At 36.9% G+C, this 21,205-nt stretch overlaps 1 protein-coding gene and 2 long non-coding RNA genes across 4 annotated transcripts in view; 2 read left to right on the top strand and 1 right to left on the bottom strand.

Annotated features, from left to right (window-relative positions):
* The window catches only part of PLXDC2 (plexin domain containing 2), a 257,174-nt gene that overhangs the window by 60,665 nt on the left and 175,304 nt on the right, over window positions 1–21,205 (top strand). The gene's annotated exons all lie outside the window — the stretch shown is intronic.
* LOC113987633 lies at window positions 2,479–3,883 on the bottom strand. The gene is made up of 2 exons (XR_003540601.2): window positions 3,655–3,883; window positions 2,479–2,715 (listed from the first exon to the last, which is right to left on the bottom strand). It is a non-coding gene; the product is annotated as an uncharacterized LOC113987633 (long non-coding RNA).
* LOC113987632 lies at window positions 5,165–19,981 on the top strand. Of its 2 annotated transcripts, XR_005566190.1 has the most exons (5): window positions 5,165–5,256; window positions 7,086–7,173; window positions 16,461–16,607; window positions 17,877–17,924; window positions 19,709–19,981. It is a non-coding gene; the product is annotated as an uncharacterized LOC113987632 (long non-coding RNA). The 2 variants fall into 2 exon arrangements; XR_005566189.1 differs by lacking the exons at window positions 16,461–16,607; window positions 17,877–17,924; window positions 19,709–19,981 and adding an exon at window positions 9,709–9,798.

Here is a 21,205-nt window from a genome sequence, read left to right as displayed (position 1 = left end):
CAGGAATAAGACCGCACTTTGATGAGCTGGCAAGTGCTCTCCTAATAAGTTCAAATCAACTGACTACAACAGCACAGTTTTCATCTTGTTTAAATGGTGGTGATCCTCCTGTGTCTGCTGGGGCTACTTTCATTTACATGACACCAAAAGCTGATGTCTTGGGATTTTACAAATCTTTCATTTGAATTTTAATAAGCCTACATTACCTTATTTCCCTTCAGAAATTACTACAAACTCTGTTTATAGTTCTGCAATATATATTTATCATTTTCTATGCAAACTAATGTGATGAACACTATTAATCCTTTATAAAAATAGAAGTGTTTGCCGCATTTTGTTTTAAATAGTTTATCCTGTCCACTTTTCTGCTACCTCTACATTTGCTCCATTTATTTTCTTCCTACTCCCGTTATCAGGGAGTTTCTCACTGCCTTGCAGAAACATGCTAAGTAGCTTGACAAATGTTTGTCATATGCAGTTCATTCTTTTTCTCCCTTCTCCAAGTGCGAAATTGTTTATCCAACGGTGTTGTACTTTTAAGGGGGTTTTGTAAATTATGTGTGCACTATATATATGCTATAAAATACTGTGTTAACAAAATCAAAGAGTTTCTGTTGCACTTGGGAAAAAACAAGACGGTGAGGTTTTTAGCTCCCACAGAAAATTGTTCTGATCTGAAAACTGTCTTCTGCACAGCTGAGCTTTATTCAGTTGTGATAAACTCTTTTTCTGTCTGTAGCTATAGCAGCCTTGTTATAGAAGGAGATCATTAGATTTCTTGGGTAAAAGAAATAGCACATGGAAGCTGAGATGGCATTTGTCACTGTAGAAGCAAAGATCACTATCATTCTTGGCTTAGAGTTCCTTGCCAGTTGATTGCTTCGATTGCTCTGTTGTAGACCAGCTGGCAAGAAACAAATTTGGGTCATCATTTGGGAAGAAAAGAAGACATCAATATACATGATTTTTTCTTCTATCTCTAATCATGTCAAATGCCTACACGATTCATTCCATTGTCCGTTACTTTCAAAGTTCCGTATGTGCTTAGGAGATTATTATTTGTATGACTATCACTTCTGTTTTCCTAATATTGAGAATATTTGTTTGATGTATGTAAGATTTGTAGTTTTATGTCCCGTTCTTCATGGAACATAAGCAAAATCTTTAGGAAAGCTGCAAGATTCCATTTCTATAGTATCAAAATTTCTGTCATTTTTCTCATTCTCTTGGTAAATTATGGTGAGATTTCTTTATTTCTTGTGTTACAAGTACTGATTTTATTCATCATCCATTTTTTTTCCATAGTTCTTCATTGTGAATGCATTCAGGCCATGGAGTGAAGTAAAAGAAAAAAAAAAAAAGTCAGTTTACATTTAGCAAGCAGAGGAGAATTTACATTAACTCATTTCTACATTGGAATTTGTTGATTAATTTTTGCATTTGTTTGAGATTTTACCTTTTGATCTGTAGGGGAGGGACCACTGTGAATGTGTTGTGCCTCATGCCAGTAATTCATGCAGAATGAATGGACTGTGATGGATGGTTTTGTTTCAACAATTGAAGTAAACAGATGAAAATTTTTACCTTGAAACCTAATAAGAGATGATGAATGAGAATTTCTGCTGAAAAAGAAGTAAGGTGTATTTTTCTAGGGCATACCGTAGTTCTGACAAATCCCTGGAAATACGATGAAAAGCAGTCAAGCACCATGAAAATACATACTTTTCCAAACAGAGAAAGTGAGGCACTCAGTGAAACATGACTTCATAGGATCATAGACCATCCTTAGTTGGAAGGGACCCACAAGGGTCGAGTCCCTTGGTCTACAAAGTGATAAGAGCTGGTCTAAGCGAGACCTCCGTTTCTCTTTTGCTCTATTTGTAAGACTAAAAAGAAGGCAGCTCTTTCAAATTTCAAACTTAATTTAGATGGAACAGAAAAGGTGTTGGCATTGTTAGGCTTCCTCTCTTCTGTGGGGAAATGATTATCTAAAATGCAGTTTCAGGCATTGAATTTCTGCTGGTTCCAAGCTGGGACACCATGACATTTTAATTTTAGGCTCTGTTAACCAATACCTTGCAGTTCTCAAATCCATTGAATATTTTGATATATTTGGAGTCTGGCCTAGCTTTGGCAAATTGTTTCCAATTATAATCTCACCACCACAAAACACGAAGGCCAGCATTGTCAGGGTTGCTCCTTGCTAAAGGCACCTGACCATCTTTTTTACTTATCGGAACTGAGTCTTGTATCCCTGAGCTGGAAACCTGTTAATAGAGGTTACAAGAATTTGCACACATTGAATACTCCCACTACAAATGCTATTAAATTAAATAAACACTTGTTAATGAGAGCTAAAAGTAAAATACAGAGAAATATGCCAAATTGCTTGGAGTGATATAAAAGGCTTAGTGCATCCCTACAATATCCCAGGATAGGTGGAATTTACTCAATTAAATCAATAGCCTACAGTCTATGTTTACAAAATGGCAATCTCCTTTTAATGAATCAAATTGTCTTTTTTTTAATCAGCAACCGTAAGACACACTGTGTACAATGAAATTACTTCTTTAGAGTTGTCTCTGTCTTTTTTACTTCCTTCTACTTCCACTTTTTCTCATTTTCCTGTAAATTTGATGAAAGGAATTCTGACTCCTTGCAGCACACGTTGACGAGGAACTGTGAGGCTCAGTCTCTCTTGAAAGGCACTGCAAACTGAAGAACAGAACTTTCACTTCTCCCCTTGGTATTGTTTGATTGCCTGTGCTTTGCCCCAGAACACAGTAAAAACCACTGTTGATGGATTGACCACATTCATTTGCACATATGACATTGTTAACAGCATGTTAAGCAGAGGATGTATTCAGCATGAAGCTCTCTCAATGTATCTGAAATCACCAGCTTTACTGCAGCATTCACAAATGTGTATTCATTAAAAATTTAATAACTCGATGATATAGCTTTAACTGCATGAGTGGTTTAGACATGTACACATGCCTGCCTCCTGAAAGTCAAACCTGGGACACTTCCAGGTGTTCATAGTGATCTGTCCTGCTTCTTTTTTCTGTATTGTTGAATCCAAGGCTGCTGGATTTTTCTAAATCAGCACAGTAGTACATCAGTGTTTTTAAAACTAAGTTTAAGCTTGTGGAGTTCATGAAAATGAGATGTGTCTGAGCTGTTTTGTTGAATAGGGAGAGGTAGACAGAAGAGATGGGCAGGAAGAAGGGTTGCTATTTAGCATCATCTGTACTTCATCTCAGGGTGCACACCTGACTGTCTTAGTGCTGTGATGGATCCCTAGCAAGGTGTTTTTTTGTACAGGTTCAACCAAAGTCAAAAAACAAAAGAGACTCCAAGGCCCTGTGACGATTGGTAGAGGGATCAGGACAATAGGTAGTGATTTCATTGATCCTTCTGGTAACAGGGAATAATAACGATAGGATTAGGCAGATCTATCCAATCAATGCAAAACTCCAAAGTTGCTTGGGTTTTTTGACCATGGGATAATCTACTCAATCCCTGGTCTACTGACACCTGGCGGGATGCACCTATCTCAGAGGGGAAAAAGAGTTCTAGCACGGGAGCTAGCAGGGCCTGTTGATAAAGCTTAAAACTAGCTTGGAATGGAGAAGGGGACGAAACTAGGCTCACCTATGATGAGCGATGGGTTGATGTGCCAAAACTTGAGGAAACGAGCACTAATATGATCCCTCAATCTGCTGCAGATGGTGTTGGCTACAATGTACCCACACCTGAAATGTTTCTGCACCAACGCAGGCAGCATGAGGAACAAAGGAGAAGCTTGAAGCTTTGGCCCAGTCTCTTAGATTTGACATCACTGGCATAAGTGAAACCTGATGAGAAGAGTCCTGTGGCTGAAGTGCCCTGTTAGATGGTTACAGGCTCTTCGGAGGGATAGGCAGGGCAGAAGAGGCAGAGGGGTGGCACTGTACGTAATAGAGGGATTAGAATGTATGGAGCTCACAGTTGGCAATGGCACAGTGGAGAGTCTCTGGGTAAGAATCAAGGGACAAACAAGTAATGTGGATGTCATTGTGGTTGTCTACTATAGACCTCCCAGCCAGGACAACGACACCAATGAATTATTCTTTGAGGAACTAAGTGACACTCCCAAGTCAACTGCCCTTGTCCTTGTGAGGGACTTCAGCTTCCCAGAAATTAACTGTAAGCATCACACACTTGGTATAGCCTGGGCCAGAAGGTTCCTGAAGAAGCTGGATGACAACTTTATGGAACAGGTCCTAAGGGAGCTGACTCCAAAAGATGCCATCCTTGATCTACTGCTTGTCAACAGAGTGGATCTCGTGAGCAAAGTAGAGATTTGCAGCCATCTTGCCACAGTGACCACGAGGCAATTGAGTTTAAAATCTTTTCACAGCAGGAAAAGTACCAGCAAAACCTCAACTCTGGGCATGAGGAGAGCAGACTTCAGGCTGCTCAGGGAATTAGTGAGTAAGGTCCCCTGGGAAAATGTTTTTGCAGGTGCTGGGGCCCATCAGTGCTGGTCACTTTTTAAACATCACCTCCTAAGGGCATGGGAGCAGCAATTCCCAACTTTCAGAAGTCAAGCAGGTGAGGCAGAAGGCTGGCTTGGTTGAGCAGGGATCTTCTCTTCAGAATAAGTCAAAAAAGGAAGGTGAATGCCCAGTGTAAGCAAGGTCAGGTGATGTGGGAAGAATACAAAGATGCTGCTTACCACTGTAGAGAGAAAACCTGTGCAGCCAAAGCTCAACTGGAGTTGAAACTGGCCAGAAATATGGGGGCAGGAAAAAGAGTTTTTCAAATACATGGATGCTGATAGGTAGTATGGAAATACCATCGTCCAGTTGCAGGATGAGGATGCTTACCTCACAAACAGGGACAGAGACAAGGCAGAGGTGTTTGACGCTTACTTTATCTCTGTCTTCAACACAGGTGACAGACCAAGGGAGTTTCAGTGCCCTGAGCTGGAGGACTGTGACTGATAAACTCCCAGTCGATCCTGAAATTGTGCAGGATCTGCTCCTCCAGCCGGATCCCTACAAATCTATAGGGCCTGGTGGGATTCATCCAAGAATCCTCAAAGAGGTGGCTGATGTCATTGCAAAACCTCTCTCAATGGTTTTTGAGTTGTCTTGGGAATCTGGAGAGGTCCCAGCTGACTGGAAGTTGGTGAACATTGTCCCAATTTTCAAGAAGGGCAGGAAGGAGGAGTTGGACTCAATGTGAAAGTAACACTGGATCTTGTGCTAAGTGAGTTTACAGAAACCTGACTTACGTAACGTGCAGGTTAAGAGGGTTGATAGTGATAACTAAATATCACTTTCTGAACATTTCTGCATACCCTTAAAAGAATATTCTAATCCTGTATTTACTTGTATGCTGGCTATAGATATGTGTCCATTTTTGCTACATAAACAAAAGAGAATCTGATTTCAGGTTTTAAAAGTGGTTTTATATATACTAAGGGGGGTGGGGGTGGGGAGAAAAAGGTGGTTTTAATCTTCCTGAGCAGAGCCAGTTTGTTATTTCACTAATTTCCACTTTGATAGTCGTGTAAACTGCACTCCTACTGAGTAAATGCTAGGTGTAGGTCTAACTTATTTTTTTGGAAATCATTTCATGAACTGTAGCTGCCTATAGAGCTGGGTTAGCCTGAGTCTAATTGGTTTATTATCCAGGATCAACTTGTAACCAGTGGGGAGAGGTAAGTACCACAAGGTTTGAGTCAGCCCAGTCTAAGGCAGGTGTGTGAAATGCTGGGACAAGTAAACTTCTGGGTCTGCTGGTGTGTTGTCTGTCTTTCAACATTGGAGGAGCTGAAGCACCTAATTCAGACTAAATATTACTAGTAACTTCGAGTTGCGAAAGTTAAGTGAAATAAATAAATATCTGGTTTTTTTCTCCTCTATGGTCAGGACAGTAGATAAATACTGTGAAATAAAAACTCTAGAAACCGTGCAGTGCTTATTTCAGTGACTGAGACTTATTACTGTTTTCGTCTCTCCCACCACTGTAAAGTCTGAACACCTGTATATCTTAGCTTTAAACATGGACAAATACTCACAGAATGTTAAGAAAATAGAGAAAAGGTGATTCCTTGGGGCTGGTTCAGCTTTAACCAATTTTAATGCATATAATTCAGTATGCCTCTTTTCAAAAACTTAGAAAACCATTCTTGTTTTGGTAGGGGATTTTTTTTTGTGCGTTTGGTTTTGTGGTTTTTGGTGGATTTTTTGTGATTTGTGGTTTGGGGTTTTTTTTGTCTTAGGTAAGTCTAAGTAGAATATTCTATAGGGAAATGCTGCTTCAGATTGTATGTTATTGTCAGAGACGAGGGAATGTTTTGGGAGGCTGAATCAAAGAAAATCCAGTAATTTCTTTTTTCTTCTAAATTTTAGCTTCTTTTTTTTTTAAATAAATACTCTCACACACCCATCCAACCTGGCTTTGAACATTTCCAGGGACATCCACTTATCTGGGCAACCTGTTCCAGTGCCTCACCACCCTCACAATAAAGAACTTCTTAATATCTAATCTAAATGTACCCTCTTTCAGTTTAAAGCCGTTACCTCTCATCCTATCACTACATGACCTTGTAAACTCATATTTAAGCCATGGCTTTATTTTTCTTTTTGCTTTTATTTCTGTCTTCTTTGAAAGGGTTAGATCCAGCAAAACTCTGCCACTTTTAAGCGAAGTGATGCTGGCTGTGGTTGTTGATGCTCAGAACATGACTGATGGTGCTTAGCTTCAAGCAGAATCAGCTCCCCTGCATGTGCTAAATCTCCTCACAGACTATTTAATCTGCAAACAGAGCTGTTATCTTTCAACAGGAGTTTTCTCTAGATTCCATTTCTAAAAGCAACTGCAAGAACAGATAAGAAATGATAGAGTGAAATAAGAAATGGAAAAAGAAAGAAAGGAGAATAAAAAATGGGATATGTTATAGAAGAACAGATAAATATTTGAAAGAGAATAGTTATAAAATATTTAAAATTACATTTTTATTCTTCTAAGCCTTACAATCACAGGGATCTTTTATATTTCTGTTATTTTAATATATAAATTAATACATACAGGGGCTTCAAATGACCTGATGATCTTGCTACTTCAGTCAGTATTTATCGTGAAGAGCATGCAAGCTAGACAATTAATCCATCAGCAAAGGTAGTATTTCAAAAATCAATATGTTCTTGATGTATTTTATTTTGTTGTTTTTTTTTTTTTATTTAAGGCATCTTTACTTAGGTAGAGTTCTCATTTTGCCTTTTTTAGAACTGTTGATTGTGAAACCAAATCTGTTGCTTTCCCTTTTCCCAAGTTCAGTGCTGGAGGCAGAGGGATGTCTAGTGATAGACAGACTGCTGTTCTCACTCAGTCCCGTTCACTGCACAGGATTAAAACCACAGTATATTGCATGTAAATGCTTGTTAGAAGTAATGTGAATGCCTGAATCAAGCTGTGATTTCTCAGCCTGATGAGGAGCCTGTTGCAAAAAAGGGGCAATAGCAGAGTTATGGAATTGAACAGTCTGCTAGGAGCAACTTTCCTGACACTTTCCAGTCTTGGGAAAAAATAATTTCTTGGTTCGTTGCCAGTCTTGTTTGTCGGCAGTCCTATCCTGAAGTTGGGATATAATATGAACATTATTTACTTTCCTGACGAAAGCTTAATGGTCCAGACTATGAAGAAAAAAATGCAAGCTTTGTACTATGTTATCAGAAAAAATAGTTTGTTGATTGGTTCTCTTTCTTTTTATTTCTCTATTTGTAAAGTGATTTTTATAAAATTTGTGGGTTTATGTGCAGTGTTTAACTGCACTGTTTAACTGTTAACATGAAGTAGCTGTATTTTTGTCTTTTGTGTAATGTGTTTGTTGTTTACAATATACCATCGTTTTTGCTACCATTTACGTTACATTGTAAGTAAAAATCTATTCTTCATAAAACTGCAACCTTGTTAGATATTTTGATGGATGATGCTTTGCATCATGGCAGAAGAGGCTAAGCGCCTGACCTGCTGGCCATTGTTCTCAGTACTCTGTCAACACAGTCCCTTATGACATTCTGTTCAGAATCTGTCTTCTGATTTAATAATAGAAGAATTTTGTTAATATGTATTCTGTTCCCTGAGGAAGCAAATTATGCAATGATTAATAGCCTCAAACATCTATAAATGTTTACTCTGAGTATTTTGCATTGCTTTGCAAAGAGTAAGTTCCACAATATTTTTCTAACATACGTTGTGTTAGGTTTTTTCTACTTATCTGTTGTATTTGAGTTCTTCCTGCTATGTTGTTTACATGTGACTAAAATGAATCACCTAACATTATGCGTCACCAAAACCTTTTGCATTAGGCTTTGAATATGTCCACACAGAAGATGATGGTGACTGCCCTTTGCGTGGGCATGCACAACTTCAGTTTGATCTCATTAGCTCCCTTGCCAGCAGAAGTGCAAGTGCAGCAAATTCTTTGTGATCCAAGAATGCATTGATCCCAAGCACACCTCTGGAGCTACCTTGTCTTTGGTAACCTGTCTGGCTTAGATTAAAGTTGTCTGGACCATGCTATTACTTGAAACATCTCAAAATAATATTCCTGAAAACAGTTTTTTTTATAGTACCCAGACTGAAAGAAACATAACTTGAGAGAAAAGGAACATCTGTATAAACATCACCTTTGTATTATAAAAATACTGTATCAATGTTGAGATGTATGTGGCAGACAATCCATTCGGATGTTAACCTTAGCAGCACATGGGATGCTTACACAGTATAAATTAACAGCTCAGAAACTTTCTCTTGCATTTCACTACAAATTTGTTTGTTTGCTTGTTCATTTATGAGTATCAAGCATAGAGGTTTTATTCTTGTCTTTGTGTTTCAGACCGGGAAGTAAAATGTGTGGCTCCAAAACAGGGAACTAGGTACCCTAGAAGTTTAGTACTTGGGTCCTGCATATGCCATCAAGATCATACGTTTAGGTTTTCACTGTGCTGGATTAGGGATCTAGGAAGAGGCCTGGCAATGTTCATCATTTTAGCTAATCTTAGGTAGTTAGAAATTCAGAACAAATAATTGTAAAGTGATGCTTATGAGGGGAAAAAAAAGCTAACTTCATAAATGACCCTTGACCTACTGGCCATTACTGCTGAAGGGTTATGGTGGATAGTTCTATGAAAGATTCAGTTACATCTACAGGAGTGGTCCTGTAGAATTAGAAATGTAGGACTTATTAGGAAAATAATAGAAAACTAAACATGACAACATCACTGGGCAATTGCAACATTTCACAAGGCAGTTTTACATTGAGTACTGTGTACTGTCATGGTCTCTTTCTCCCAGAAACAGTGCAGGAGAACTTGGAATTGTTCAGAGAAAGGCACCAAGGATAATCCAAGGTTGTTAAGCTTCTCAATATATTTTCATTTCCTAATGTTATCATAGTGTCTACAACAGGATGATAGATCAAAATGTTAAAGCTAGGAAGGAGGTTATTTTTTAACTGGTGCTATGACACATTAATTTTATGATAGGAATCCTTCTTCATGTGTTGTCTAGATAAAGCTGACAATAAACAACTTCTGCAGTAGCTTCTCAAATGAAGTATTTGCAATTTCAGGTGCTGTGCATCAATTGCTTTATGCTAAACATGTTATCACAGCCCTATCCCGATCACATGTTTCTTTTCATCTTTTTCAGAAAGAAAAGTACGTTCCTCTTTTTTTTATCTGTGGGAAGAAGGTCTCCAAGAACCTTGCATATTTCACCAATAAATCTTCATTTTATTAACTGGGCTTACAAAAAGTGTTTCCTAGGAGATTTTGAGCCATCTCTCAGTTAGAGAGAGGGATGTTTCAGCTGGGTGGTGGTAGTGGTGGTGGTGTGTGCTTTTAATAAGCCTGGTTTTACTTTTAGCTGTAAATTTGCTGTGAAAAGAGCAAGCATCCAAAGAGCACATTGTTAGCAGAACACCTCAGGGGCAGGGAATATGTGATTTTCTACTTAATAGAAGCACCAGCAGGCAGAATGCTCAATCTCGTTTTGTTTTGTTAGTTTGTTTTTTCTACTCCTATAGGTTTTTCATCAGACATAAGAAATGCAATAAGCAGTTATTAACAAATACTACTTTAATTGTTTATTTTAATGTTCTGAAATAGATATTTCAGACAAATAATACTTTTATCCCCAAGAAATTTAAAAATTTGAATGAATATGTGTTATAGTGGAGGTTGCAAAATGCTTTTTTTAACTCTGGTTTACATTCTTGTAATGACTAACCATAAAATTATAATAAACTGCTATGGTCCTGTGCACAAGCACTTTCTGAACATTTGTTTTGCCTAGAGCCAAGTCCCAGCACAAAAGAAAAAAAAGGCAGTAACAAAAAACACTTTTAAGTATACTGTGTTTTCAGTACAAGTTTTTTAGAAAGATATCTGCATGAACCACTGGAAATCATTGGCCAGCTAAAACATGGACCACCTGAAACATAAGTTTGAAGTGCAAAATAAGCTTCTGACAGAAATATTCTAATCTTCACTGTAGGTATTTTATTTCAGTTTATTCAGTAAGGTCTATTTAGTGATTTTTTTTCCCTAAAAATTAAGAAATGGTCTGAAATTGGAAAAGCCTGAAAGTTGGTCATATTTTTAATTTACAGTTTATGGTTAAAATACAAGAGAAGTACTGCTTACTAGTTCTAAAATTTTTAAGACTGGGCTAACCAAAGTCAATGTATTTAAATTGCAAAATGAAGATATTTGTTTTTGAAATAATTTTATTTATTTAATACTTTAAATTTAGGTAGATTTTTCTTTTCACTTCTCTAGTGCATTTAAGTGTTTAGATTAAATAATATGAGTGAGAATCATTCCACCTAACATTAGTTGTTGAATTCCAAGCAAAAAGTTTGTCTTCCCATTTTAGTCAGAGGGAGAAGATAGCCATTACAGAGGACAAATCACCTCATCATTAAAAAGAGGAATCACATTATGAAGTTGCCTCTTATCTCCACTGAGTGCAAACAGAACCTACGTTGCCTGCAGAGACTGGGTGCTTAACTTTATATGGGTGAAGTTAAGTGAGATTACTCCCTTACTAAATTAGTTTAATATTTTCTTTTCTGTTTAGCTTAAACTGAAATACAATCTTCTGTTTGTATCCATAGACCTAGATAAAGAATAACCATTAACTTGTCAGTAAGAAATACTCCATTCACTATTTTCATACTTAATAAAACATAAAAATTAAGGATTTGAATAAATTTTACTAAGTGACACAATTATGTTGGCCGCTGTTTTTAGGTATGTTTGGTCTAATGTTTCCTGGTTGCAGTAAGAGAGGAAAAATTACCAGCCATAAAGACTCATCCTTTCTTTAAAGAAAAAGCTGTACAAAATGAAAAACGAGATTAAACTTGAAGATTTAAGTGAAGCTCTTCTGCTGACTCATTTAAGTCCTGATTAAATTTGGTGATTCCAATCATTTTGATTTAGTTCTGTGCACTCTTACGTACAGTGAATTGTCCCATTAATTTTAATGAGTCTATTTTATGTGCAAAACCAAACACCTGCTCACGTCTTTGCAGAGAGTAGACATTGCAGCATAAGGTTTCTACTTTAATTGTTAGCTAGTCTTGGTTTTACTATTAATTTATAGTATCATATTTTCCTTAAAGAGGTAGCACATATATTAACTGCTTCCTCTACAAGTTTTATGTCAGTAGTGAGATTGTTGAAGTCTTTTTTCTCTGAATGACTGAAGTGAGTCACACAAATATTTTGCTTGGTTCCTTCAGAAGCTGGTCTGTGAACTAGGCAAAGCTTAAGGAAAGATGAAAGTAAAGAAGTAGAGTATCTTTGCTTCTATAAAACCACTTCTTTGACTTCTAAGCTTGTTAACAGGGAGAGATATTTATTTATTTATTTATATTTAACATCTATCATTTCAGTACCAAAAGTGCCAGTACAAAATGGCTGTGGAAATTTAGGTTCATGCTAGGACTGGAAGCCAGATTAATTGACAGGTTATTTGTACTCTATTTCTGATTCAAATAAATTCAGTAATGTAGTACATTTTGTAAGATTTACCACTGGAAAAGGTCAAAGGACTAAATCGATGACAGCTGACAGAACTGTACATATTGTCAATATGCTTGCTAGTACTCCTAGCAAACCTGTTAAACTTGGAAGTAAAAATTAATCTACTGATAATGTCGAGTCTTTAAAGAAGCATTCAACAAATGCACTCACTTGTGGCTTTGTACTGAAATATTTAAATTTAGCCTTTTCATTATTCCTCTGAAAGTAGCAGCTATGCAAGTGTAGAAGAGAGAAAAGATCACTTTATCAGAGGTCCAGACATCTGGTAGGCAAACATGTAATAGTATTCCCAAAACCTCATGTTCAAAAAGTAGGTCAGGAGAAGAAAAATAAGAATTCAGAAGAACCGTCATGATTTACTGTATAAGTAAAAAGTAAATGAAAAACATCAGCTAAGTTTTGGCTCTATACGCTTCCATTATTAGGCTGAGAAAGACTGCAGGACGTGTGCATTCAGTATGTCAGCATGACTTTATCAGGAAAAAGCAAAAGCACCTTTATCTCTTAAACTGATGCAAAAGGGATGTTTTTTACTAAAGACAAACAGGACTTCACAAACTTGCTGATATCTTGGTGTGGCACCTGGCATTCTAAAGGTTAGAAAAAGTAGCTTGGGCTGTCAGGACTTTGAAGAGGAATATTTTTTAATGTAATGGAGATTTACTTTGATTTGATTTCTGAAGCTGTAATTTTTTTATCATGCATCGTGAGCAACCATTCTGAAAACAGATCTAACACAAGTTGATAATGTTTAGTTTTCAGTCCACCCATGTGAATGAATAGGTCTTAGCTCTTGGTTCCAAAGGCGGCAGCAGCAGCTGATGTAAGGAGCTATATTTTTGACACCCAGCTCTGGTTTGTGTTTGCTGCAGGAAGAAGTTATTCCCCTGCCTTACCACCCCTTGGAGAGTTCAGGTCATGCAGCAGTGCTCTGTCCTTCTTATTTTTACTTAGTAACAGCACTTCAAATGATTGAAAGAGAGAGGGGAGGGAAATATTCTTCTTCTTTATTTTCATATAAATCCCTCCAACACTCAGTAAAACCAGTATGATGTTTAGAGAACATGTTGAAGTGTGGAAATATCTTTAATCATTAGTGTTGTGGGATAGACTACAACGCATCCTACCACAGCACTCCCGCATGAGGAGCTACATCACCACTCCTATGTGTTAGTAAAGGTTGTGATTTCACTGGACATTTCTGTTCACCTTTACGCCTACCTTGCAACATTCTAAGCCTTGTTAGAGAACATAAGAATTTCCTGCTAGTTAATCTCCAGCAGTTATAATCCAAGTACACATATATATTTGTGTACGTGCCTTTGAAATGCAAATCTGTTCCATGGTTTTTAGAGTCCAGACGTTATTTTATGTGACCACCATTTAATCAGTATCATGCTTGAGCCTCACTGAAGTTGGCAGAGTTACAGATGTTATTTTATGTGACCTGCATTTAGTCGCAGATGCTCTGTGAGTCTTGTTAAATATGGTAGGATCACAGAGATTCTATTTTAACATTGTCTAACATAGTAACAAGAAACCTTTTGCTAGTGAGATGTATACTTACATTTCCTCATTTCCTTCATTTAACTAAATTAGTTTATCCTGGAAACATCAAGGAAAGGATTCCCTGTCCAACTCCTCCTATTTCAAAAATTAGTATGAAAACATTTTACTTTCAGAGCTAATCTAGAGCAAACATTCTCTCTCCCTGCCTGTCTACTTCTCCCTTTTCGTCTCCCTTCCACCCTCTCTCTCTCTTCCCTTCTCCCTTTCTCATCTTCTCCTCTTCTACATGGCTGAAATCTAAGAAACATCTGTTATATAAAATATTTTTTACCAAACTCTTCAGAAAATACAGAAGTATTTTTAATAGTTTATTTTTTTTCTTATATTTTGTTGATTATTTTACAGATATTTATTTTAACCAGGTATTTATTTTAGTTCATGATGGCCAAAAAAACCAGGATTTTCTCTTAAAACAAGCCTTGTTACTCACCCATACTTAAATGACTTGAGGATTGCAATCGAAGGTTATATTTATGTTATACTATACTGCTGAAGCTGTCGACAGCAAGATTCACTGAGGTTTTTTACAATTCTCTGTCACAGGTCAAGTTCAATATTATCTTTATCGTGCTACAAAGGTTTACACCAAGGCTACACTCCATGAACAAAGTAATTTAATAAGTTCAGTAAATCCTAGGGCTATGCTTACACTTGAGGAGTGTGAATCCTTGGTGGTATGGAGGACCTTTCACATGTTGGGCTCCTAAGTAGCTAATGTAACTCTGGTGAGTAGCTGTCCGTGACAAATTTTGATAAAGTTAGCCTCTCTTCTTAGTTCAGAAAAGCTTGCTGCCTTGTTTCTTACTCCTCAAACCAAATGTTTTTAGAGTGATGTGGAACAACAATATGTACTGCAAAATCAGAAAGTGTTGCTTATCTGTATTTGATCAGAGAAATTGTATGACATTTAATAAGATCTGTGCCCTGGTTTATACTCCTTGTAAAATGAAATTGGGATACTTAATATTTCCATTCTAAGTATGCAATGGATAAATATGGATAAATATTGTGTCAACCATACTTTGCAAATATTTTAACATCACTGGTCTGCATTTTTTTAGCACAAAGAAAGATGGCTTGAATTTTCGAGTATATTTCACATTCATGCACTGTTACACGTTTTTAAGTCTTATTAGGAGAAAAAAGATTTTGTTTTTAAGGGCATAATGATGAGCACATCTTTAGTCTTTGGTCATGGAGTGTTTTTTGCTGACAGTAATGGTTTCTTTTTCCCCATACACATTTTTTACACTGCTGGGGTTGTGGGGGGACGGAAATAGATAGAGGCATGTTTCCAAGGCCTTCTGTAATAATTAATCTTATTTATTCTTTTTAGTATTTTTCTTCATGTTCATTATTTGACTTTACATACTTTACAGCTAATAAAAGCTTGCTAAAACTTCACCTAGGTGTACACAGAGTGTGTTCTCATGTAGAATGTTGTTGAGAGTGGGAGTGTTCATCACCTCTCTACAGCCTGAGGTGCTTTGCAGTGGGTGTGCACCTGTGTGTGCACATGAGCATATCTGCTATATAACTAATATCTGAGAAATTAGAATTACAATGGCCCTTCCTAAAATGGGAATAAGTTTTAAAATTAGGAGAGATCTTTTAAGGCAATTTCTTGCCTTTATTAATATATAAACTGCTTCAGAGTTGAGAAGAGCTTGGAGATTAAGTTGCTTAATCCTATGCAGGTTTTTTTCACATTAATCCATTGCCTCATTTTGTCTTAATTGCCTCATAATTGTCACACCTTACACCTGTACTCTCCTTTAGGAGGGGCTTTTTATTCCAGTTGGACACAAAAAAATCTTTCCTATTTTTGTGAAAAAGTTATAGAAGAAGATCGGTAATTCTTTTTTTAAGCTTCTTGGTTTTTTTTCACCTGGAACACTCAGGTTTAAGTTCCAAAAAAGTTTCCAGTGTGGCTTGTTGAAGGCATCAGGAGGACCCCATGCCAAGAAGCACTTTTGTTCCTTGGTGTGTAAAATGAAGCAGAGGTCTACAAACACTAAAAAAAATAGTGAGAAGGGGGAATAGGTGACAAGGAGCGAAAGAGAAGAAACGGAAAATAAAGAATAGGCTGCAAAAGAGGGAGGAAGGTGGATGAAAAGAAAACATTGTAGAAGTTACGCTAAATAAATGACAGAGGTCGGCATCCATCTATCCATCTGCCATGGTCAGAGGCTTCAGTGGAGGATGAGACCAGTTAGGTGTTTATATTTGAGGATGAATGAATTCAAATCACAGCCATACCAAGTCCTTCTCTGAGAGAGGAAAGGTACCTCTGTGCGTATCTGTGTTTCCATGATTTAATCATATGTATTTCATATGTCTTGGATCTGCAGTTCGATGCCAGCAACAAAGAGTCATTATTTTTAATGATGCTTTTTATGAGATTTAATTAAATTTATCAAAAAGAAAAATTCATAAATTGGTTATATTTGTATGTAGCAAGTCAGCAATGGCAAAATCAGCATAGACATATAGACTCTCAGTGAGTGAAGCAACAGAAGGACAGTAAGATCAACCCTGTCAAGAATACAAAATAAGTCTTTCTATCCTAATTTTATATTAAAATGGGGACTTTCCTTTTGATATATTCTTCTACTCTTATATTTGATATACTGCCATCATTCTCAACTGCACTCTCAGAGAAGACAGTGTTCACCTTTACTTTTAAGCAAAGTGAATTAAATAAAAGAAATATCTTTTTTTTTCCTGTTGTAATATCACTGCTATTTAGTATTACTTTATCTGCTTGATGTTATTCGGCAGGACCAGTTGGAGCTGCAGACAAAGCTGTTAGGAAGAACGCAGGAAAGCACAGAACAGTTTCAAACGTGAAATGTCTCAAAGAGAAAAGTGAGGCCCTGTGAGAGTAGAGGGAGTGCTAATAACAGGGAAATGTCATCCTCCATCCAGGTGAGCTAACAAGATCATAAGGTTTAGGACTGAAAGACAGAGAAAGCTTAAAAGTGTCTCTCAACCCAGGAGAAAAGAGCATCAGCCAAAACTTCTAGAAATGTTTTTCTGACAAATTGCTGAAAAGCTGTTGCAGCAGGGTTATGCTTCTTTGACTCTGATTTTACCTCAGCTTGCAATGAAGGGACAATAGCTAAATAAGAACTTACAGCCTGAATTATTAAATGCATTTCTTGTTTCAGTGGGAGTTAGTGATTCTAAGTACTGAATATTCTAAATATTTCTGAGAGTCTGAACCAAACTACATAGACCAATTACAATTTTAATCCTCATTGAGCAAATAACTAATGCATTATTTTGTTGAAACACTTTCAGTATCTTTAAAAATGTGTTCCAGAGAGAAGAGGTTTTCTTTAAGTGGAGTACCTAAGGGGTCTTCTTTTCTAGAGTACTGAACAGGAATTTTTCCTGATCCAAGCCAAGAAGAGCCAGATCATAATGGATCTTGCCTCAGAGCAAGGCAAAAGAGTCCAAGCCTGCCAGCTGAGATAGGTGGTAGGGAGAAAGGGAAGGGATCTAAATTAAAATTGTGACATAGTGAACAAGGTGTGTTTTGACTTACATGTGAGTAAACTGCCAAAGGACCATACTGATCATCTCTTGAAAGATATGGACAGTATTTATGGAGAAAGGTCATATCTTGAGAGAGACAGGACAAAAAAGGCAACACTTACTAGAAGAACCCATCACTTGAGTTCTTGATTTCAGCTGTTCAATGTGTAAGAAGCCTGTTCATGAATATTAAAAATCTTCAGTGTCCCAAATGTTTTTTAGCTCAGTTTAATAGCTTAAGCACAGTGTTCAGCAATCATCAAAAATAAGAGCACTGCACTTTCTTTGGGATACGTTAGGTGAGACAAACCTGTCAGCATGGCCAGTTTCCTGTGTCAGCCCTGCTAATCTAATAGTGCTTTTGAACACTGGAAGCACAATTTGTGTTTTCTTTGCTTTGGCTTAGTGCCAGTCATCTGAAGAATGTGCTTTGCTCTTTTAAGTGTATTAAACTATGCTTGTAGAGTGAGTTATGTTGATAGCTTGTTTTCTTGGAGGGGAAGACAGCAATAAAAACGATTTGTGACCTTTTCTTTTAAAAGATGGACTTCAGGCATCCAAGAAATCAGGATTTGTCCAACATGAGGCCCTTTCACTTGCTCACTTGCTATTATCCTTTTCACTGTCTCGTTTTTTTGTTTTGTCCCTTTTTTACAGTCATTCTGAGGGTGATGTGTAAAAAAAAGGAAAAATCTGAAAAATACGGTAAGGATGTCTGAATCACTTCATATTCTTATAAACTGATCCGTGGGACTTGTGTGAAGGAGAGAAAAGCTGTTAATATATGTAGAATTAATTCTGATGAATTATTTAACATGTAGGAATATAGTGTATAATCTCTTTGAATAATCCTTCCATTTTAAAGCCTTCGGTTCTTTTGGGATTGAACAATGCTGGCTGATAGTACTGAGAGTTGTAATACATTCTGATATATCCTGTCTCATTTTAGTACAGGTAAATTAAAAGTAAATTTAATTCTAATTAGCCAGATGGATTGCTCGAAGGGCTAGGTCTGTGAGGTAAAATACAAGCTTTTAATTTCTTGTGATCTGAAATTGGGGTTATCTATGATTGATTATTTGAACATCTGAAAAATTAAGAAAGTCTTAAGCAAATGAAATGGAAAGCCTGAGAAATGATGGTAGCTTGCATCCAGAGTCATTATAAGACTGCTGTTCACCACAGTGTGTTATGACATTTAAACAAAGATGTGGTTTTCCTTATGTATTCTGAGCAAAAAAGTCAGTAAGTGCCAGAGCTTTCTGAGCCTGATATATGGGTTCCTTGGAAAAATCTATGATGTATGATAGTCACTTGTTTGACTTTTTTCTTACTTGACTTAACTTGAAAACATGGCAGTGCCATCTCATTGGGATACAAAGTCCAGTTTGGTTTCTGAATAAACCAGAAAGCTCAGAACAGAAACCTATTAGGATATATTAGGTTTCGGCTCCAGTTAATCTGCCATAGTTCATGAAGGAAATTTCAGCAGGGTCACAGAAATAAATATGATCCAATGGTGCTATGATTGTAAAATGTGGTATTTCGGGCACTTCAGGTGAATGAAAACTAATTACATTATGCAGAGAACAGGTACGACTTTTTTTTTTCCTGCAGTGCTGCATGGAGCTTGGTCTTCCATCTTCTGGAGGGATTAACTAAAACTGGAATAGGCACTGAAGGAAGAGCAAAATTAAATACAGAGCTGTCAAAAACTAAAAAGACTAAGAGGTCTTGGCTTGTTTAGCATTCCAAAATGGAAGCTGAGCTGGTTGATTTCATGCATGATTAGCAGGGTAAATAACACAGAGGAGAATATCTATTTAAACTATAGGATAATACTGGCACAAGAACAAATACGTGCATACTACTTATGAATACGTCTAAGTCAGAATTTAGGAGAAATATATAAGATGTTCTTGGATAGCTTTCTGCTAGGTTAGTAAGACCAAGCTACTGTGTGACTACCAGTATGATCAATTTATGAAGGAGCTTGTGAATTATGGAGGTATTAAGTTTTCTACATAGAGTGAACAAGATAAAGAGACAGAATTATACCTTTGGGTCATCTTATTTTTTTTTTTTATGCGCTCAACTGGATATATGAGTCTTGAGATGTTTTCTGTAAGAGGTTGCTGATCTATCAAAATTACCACAGGTTTACTTGAGGACTAAACTCTCCTTTATTTATACTCTGATCTCATGTACACTTTAAATCCACCCTTCTCTTCCTATTCCATGCCTCTTTTTATGGTCTCCAAGTGCCTTTCAGAAACATGTTGATTAGTATAACTATAATGTATTGTACAAATTATTCATTTTCTCTTTCTTTCTCATAGTCTTCAGGAGAAAGTGTTGTGCCACACACACACATAGGCAGAGGCACACAAACATGTATGGGAAGGCATGCTGAAAAAATGGACTTTATCATAGCATGTGTGGGTGAGGTCTTGGGATTAAGCAGATTTTCATCCTGTATTCTTTTACAGATATCTGTGTTCTGGTCAAATTATAGGAGAAACGAATGTGGAGCATCCTGACTGAGTTCCTCAAGCCTGTGCCTGAGGAAAAGTTTTAGATACTCCAGAGATCACTAAGGGTCATGTTTTCAAAGGCAGATGTGTCAGAGGAAGGAAGCAGGCATACTGAGACTTTCAGAAGCATTTTTGTAAGTCTTTTATTTTGATCAGCTGGAATTGAGCACTGAAAATTGAACCAGTGATCTGCCTCATTTGATGTGTACCTAACTTGGCAAATTTCTTACTGAGATCCTTAAAGACAAAAAATAAAATCAGTCTGACATGATATTTTATAAGGAATCAGCATCATGAAAAGTTTAGTGCTTATAAACTTCTGAATGGTTGGGGTTTTTTAAATTATGTTAACATATATACTATATGTCTACATATAGTTTAGGTTGATATTGCTTGTTGATGTAACTGTAGTCTAAAGGAAGGTGTTTACAGCAACCCATACTGTGGAGAAAATGCAGTATTTGTGTTGATAACAGCTGTAATCCCTTGAGAGTGCGTCGTTTCATGTTTCTGGTGTAAAGCTGGAATAATAAATATATATGTTGCTAAGTCCAAAAGATTATTTGTCAAGATGGAGAACAGTGTGCCAGACAGCTTTAGTGGTAGGATGTGTGGCTTCCAAAAGGCAGTACAGAAAAACATGGTACATTAAGAGACAGGTGTTTGCTTAAATTTCACTCCAAGTCAACCATTTTTTTAATAGATAGTGATAACACTTATAAACAAATGTCAGGAGAGCAAACTGATTGTGAGGACATAATTTCAGGCTATTGCAACTGAATCTGTGAATCCTGTTTTCTGTACATTTAGGGCATGTATTCCACAGTCATGTGTAGTTTAGGGTAGCAGACTTAGAATTAATTTTCTCAAAGGCAGATTGTAACAAACACCGCAGTCCTAGAAAAAATCCGAGTACTAGTCAACTGCAATAAAAACACCATTGTGACAAAGATTTAATAATGTACAAGGCTTCATGGAGGATTCTAACTCCTCTGTAATGTTCAAAGTAGCTACTACAGCTGGCAGTGACTTCAGCCTGAGCTCAGACATCTGCATGTCTGACTGCAGTGGCATTGCATATCTTCTGGGAGTGTGAAAGGTTAGGCTTAGAGAGAGAGTAAGTGCCTGTACTTAGAGTAGTAATTTGGATAGCACAAGGGAGATACAATACTCAATTAACTGAGGGGTAGTGTAGAAAAAAATGGTACCTGACTTTCTAAAATATGAATCATTCTGTCTAAATCTGACCAGTGACAGCATAAGCTGCCGTGATGGTGTTTCATTAACTGTCCATTTATTGGTTTTATATTTAATGTATGGTCTTTATAACTGCAGTTGTTTCAATTGGGCTTGTCAAAACTTACACTACAATCGATACTAATTGTCACCCTTTTTTAGCTTGTTCTGTTAAGTTGCCAAAAATCAAATGGATGTAAGTTGAATTATCTTCCG

Source organism: Pipra filicauda, unplaced genomic scaffold (assembly GCF_003945595.2).
Source record: "Pipra filicauda isolate LSUMZ 115617 unplaced genomic scaffold, ASM394559v2 scaffold65_size3143899_pilon, whole genome shotgun sequence".
In the NCBI taxonomy this organism is placed as follows: Eukaryota; Metazoa; Chordata; class Aves; order Passeriformes; family Pipridae; genus Pipra; species Pipra filicauda.
The sequence above is the reverse complement of the archived record's forward strand: the minus strand, read 5'-3'. Positions and strand labels throughout refer to the sequence as shown.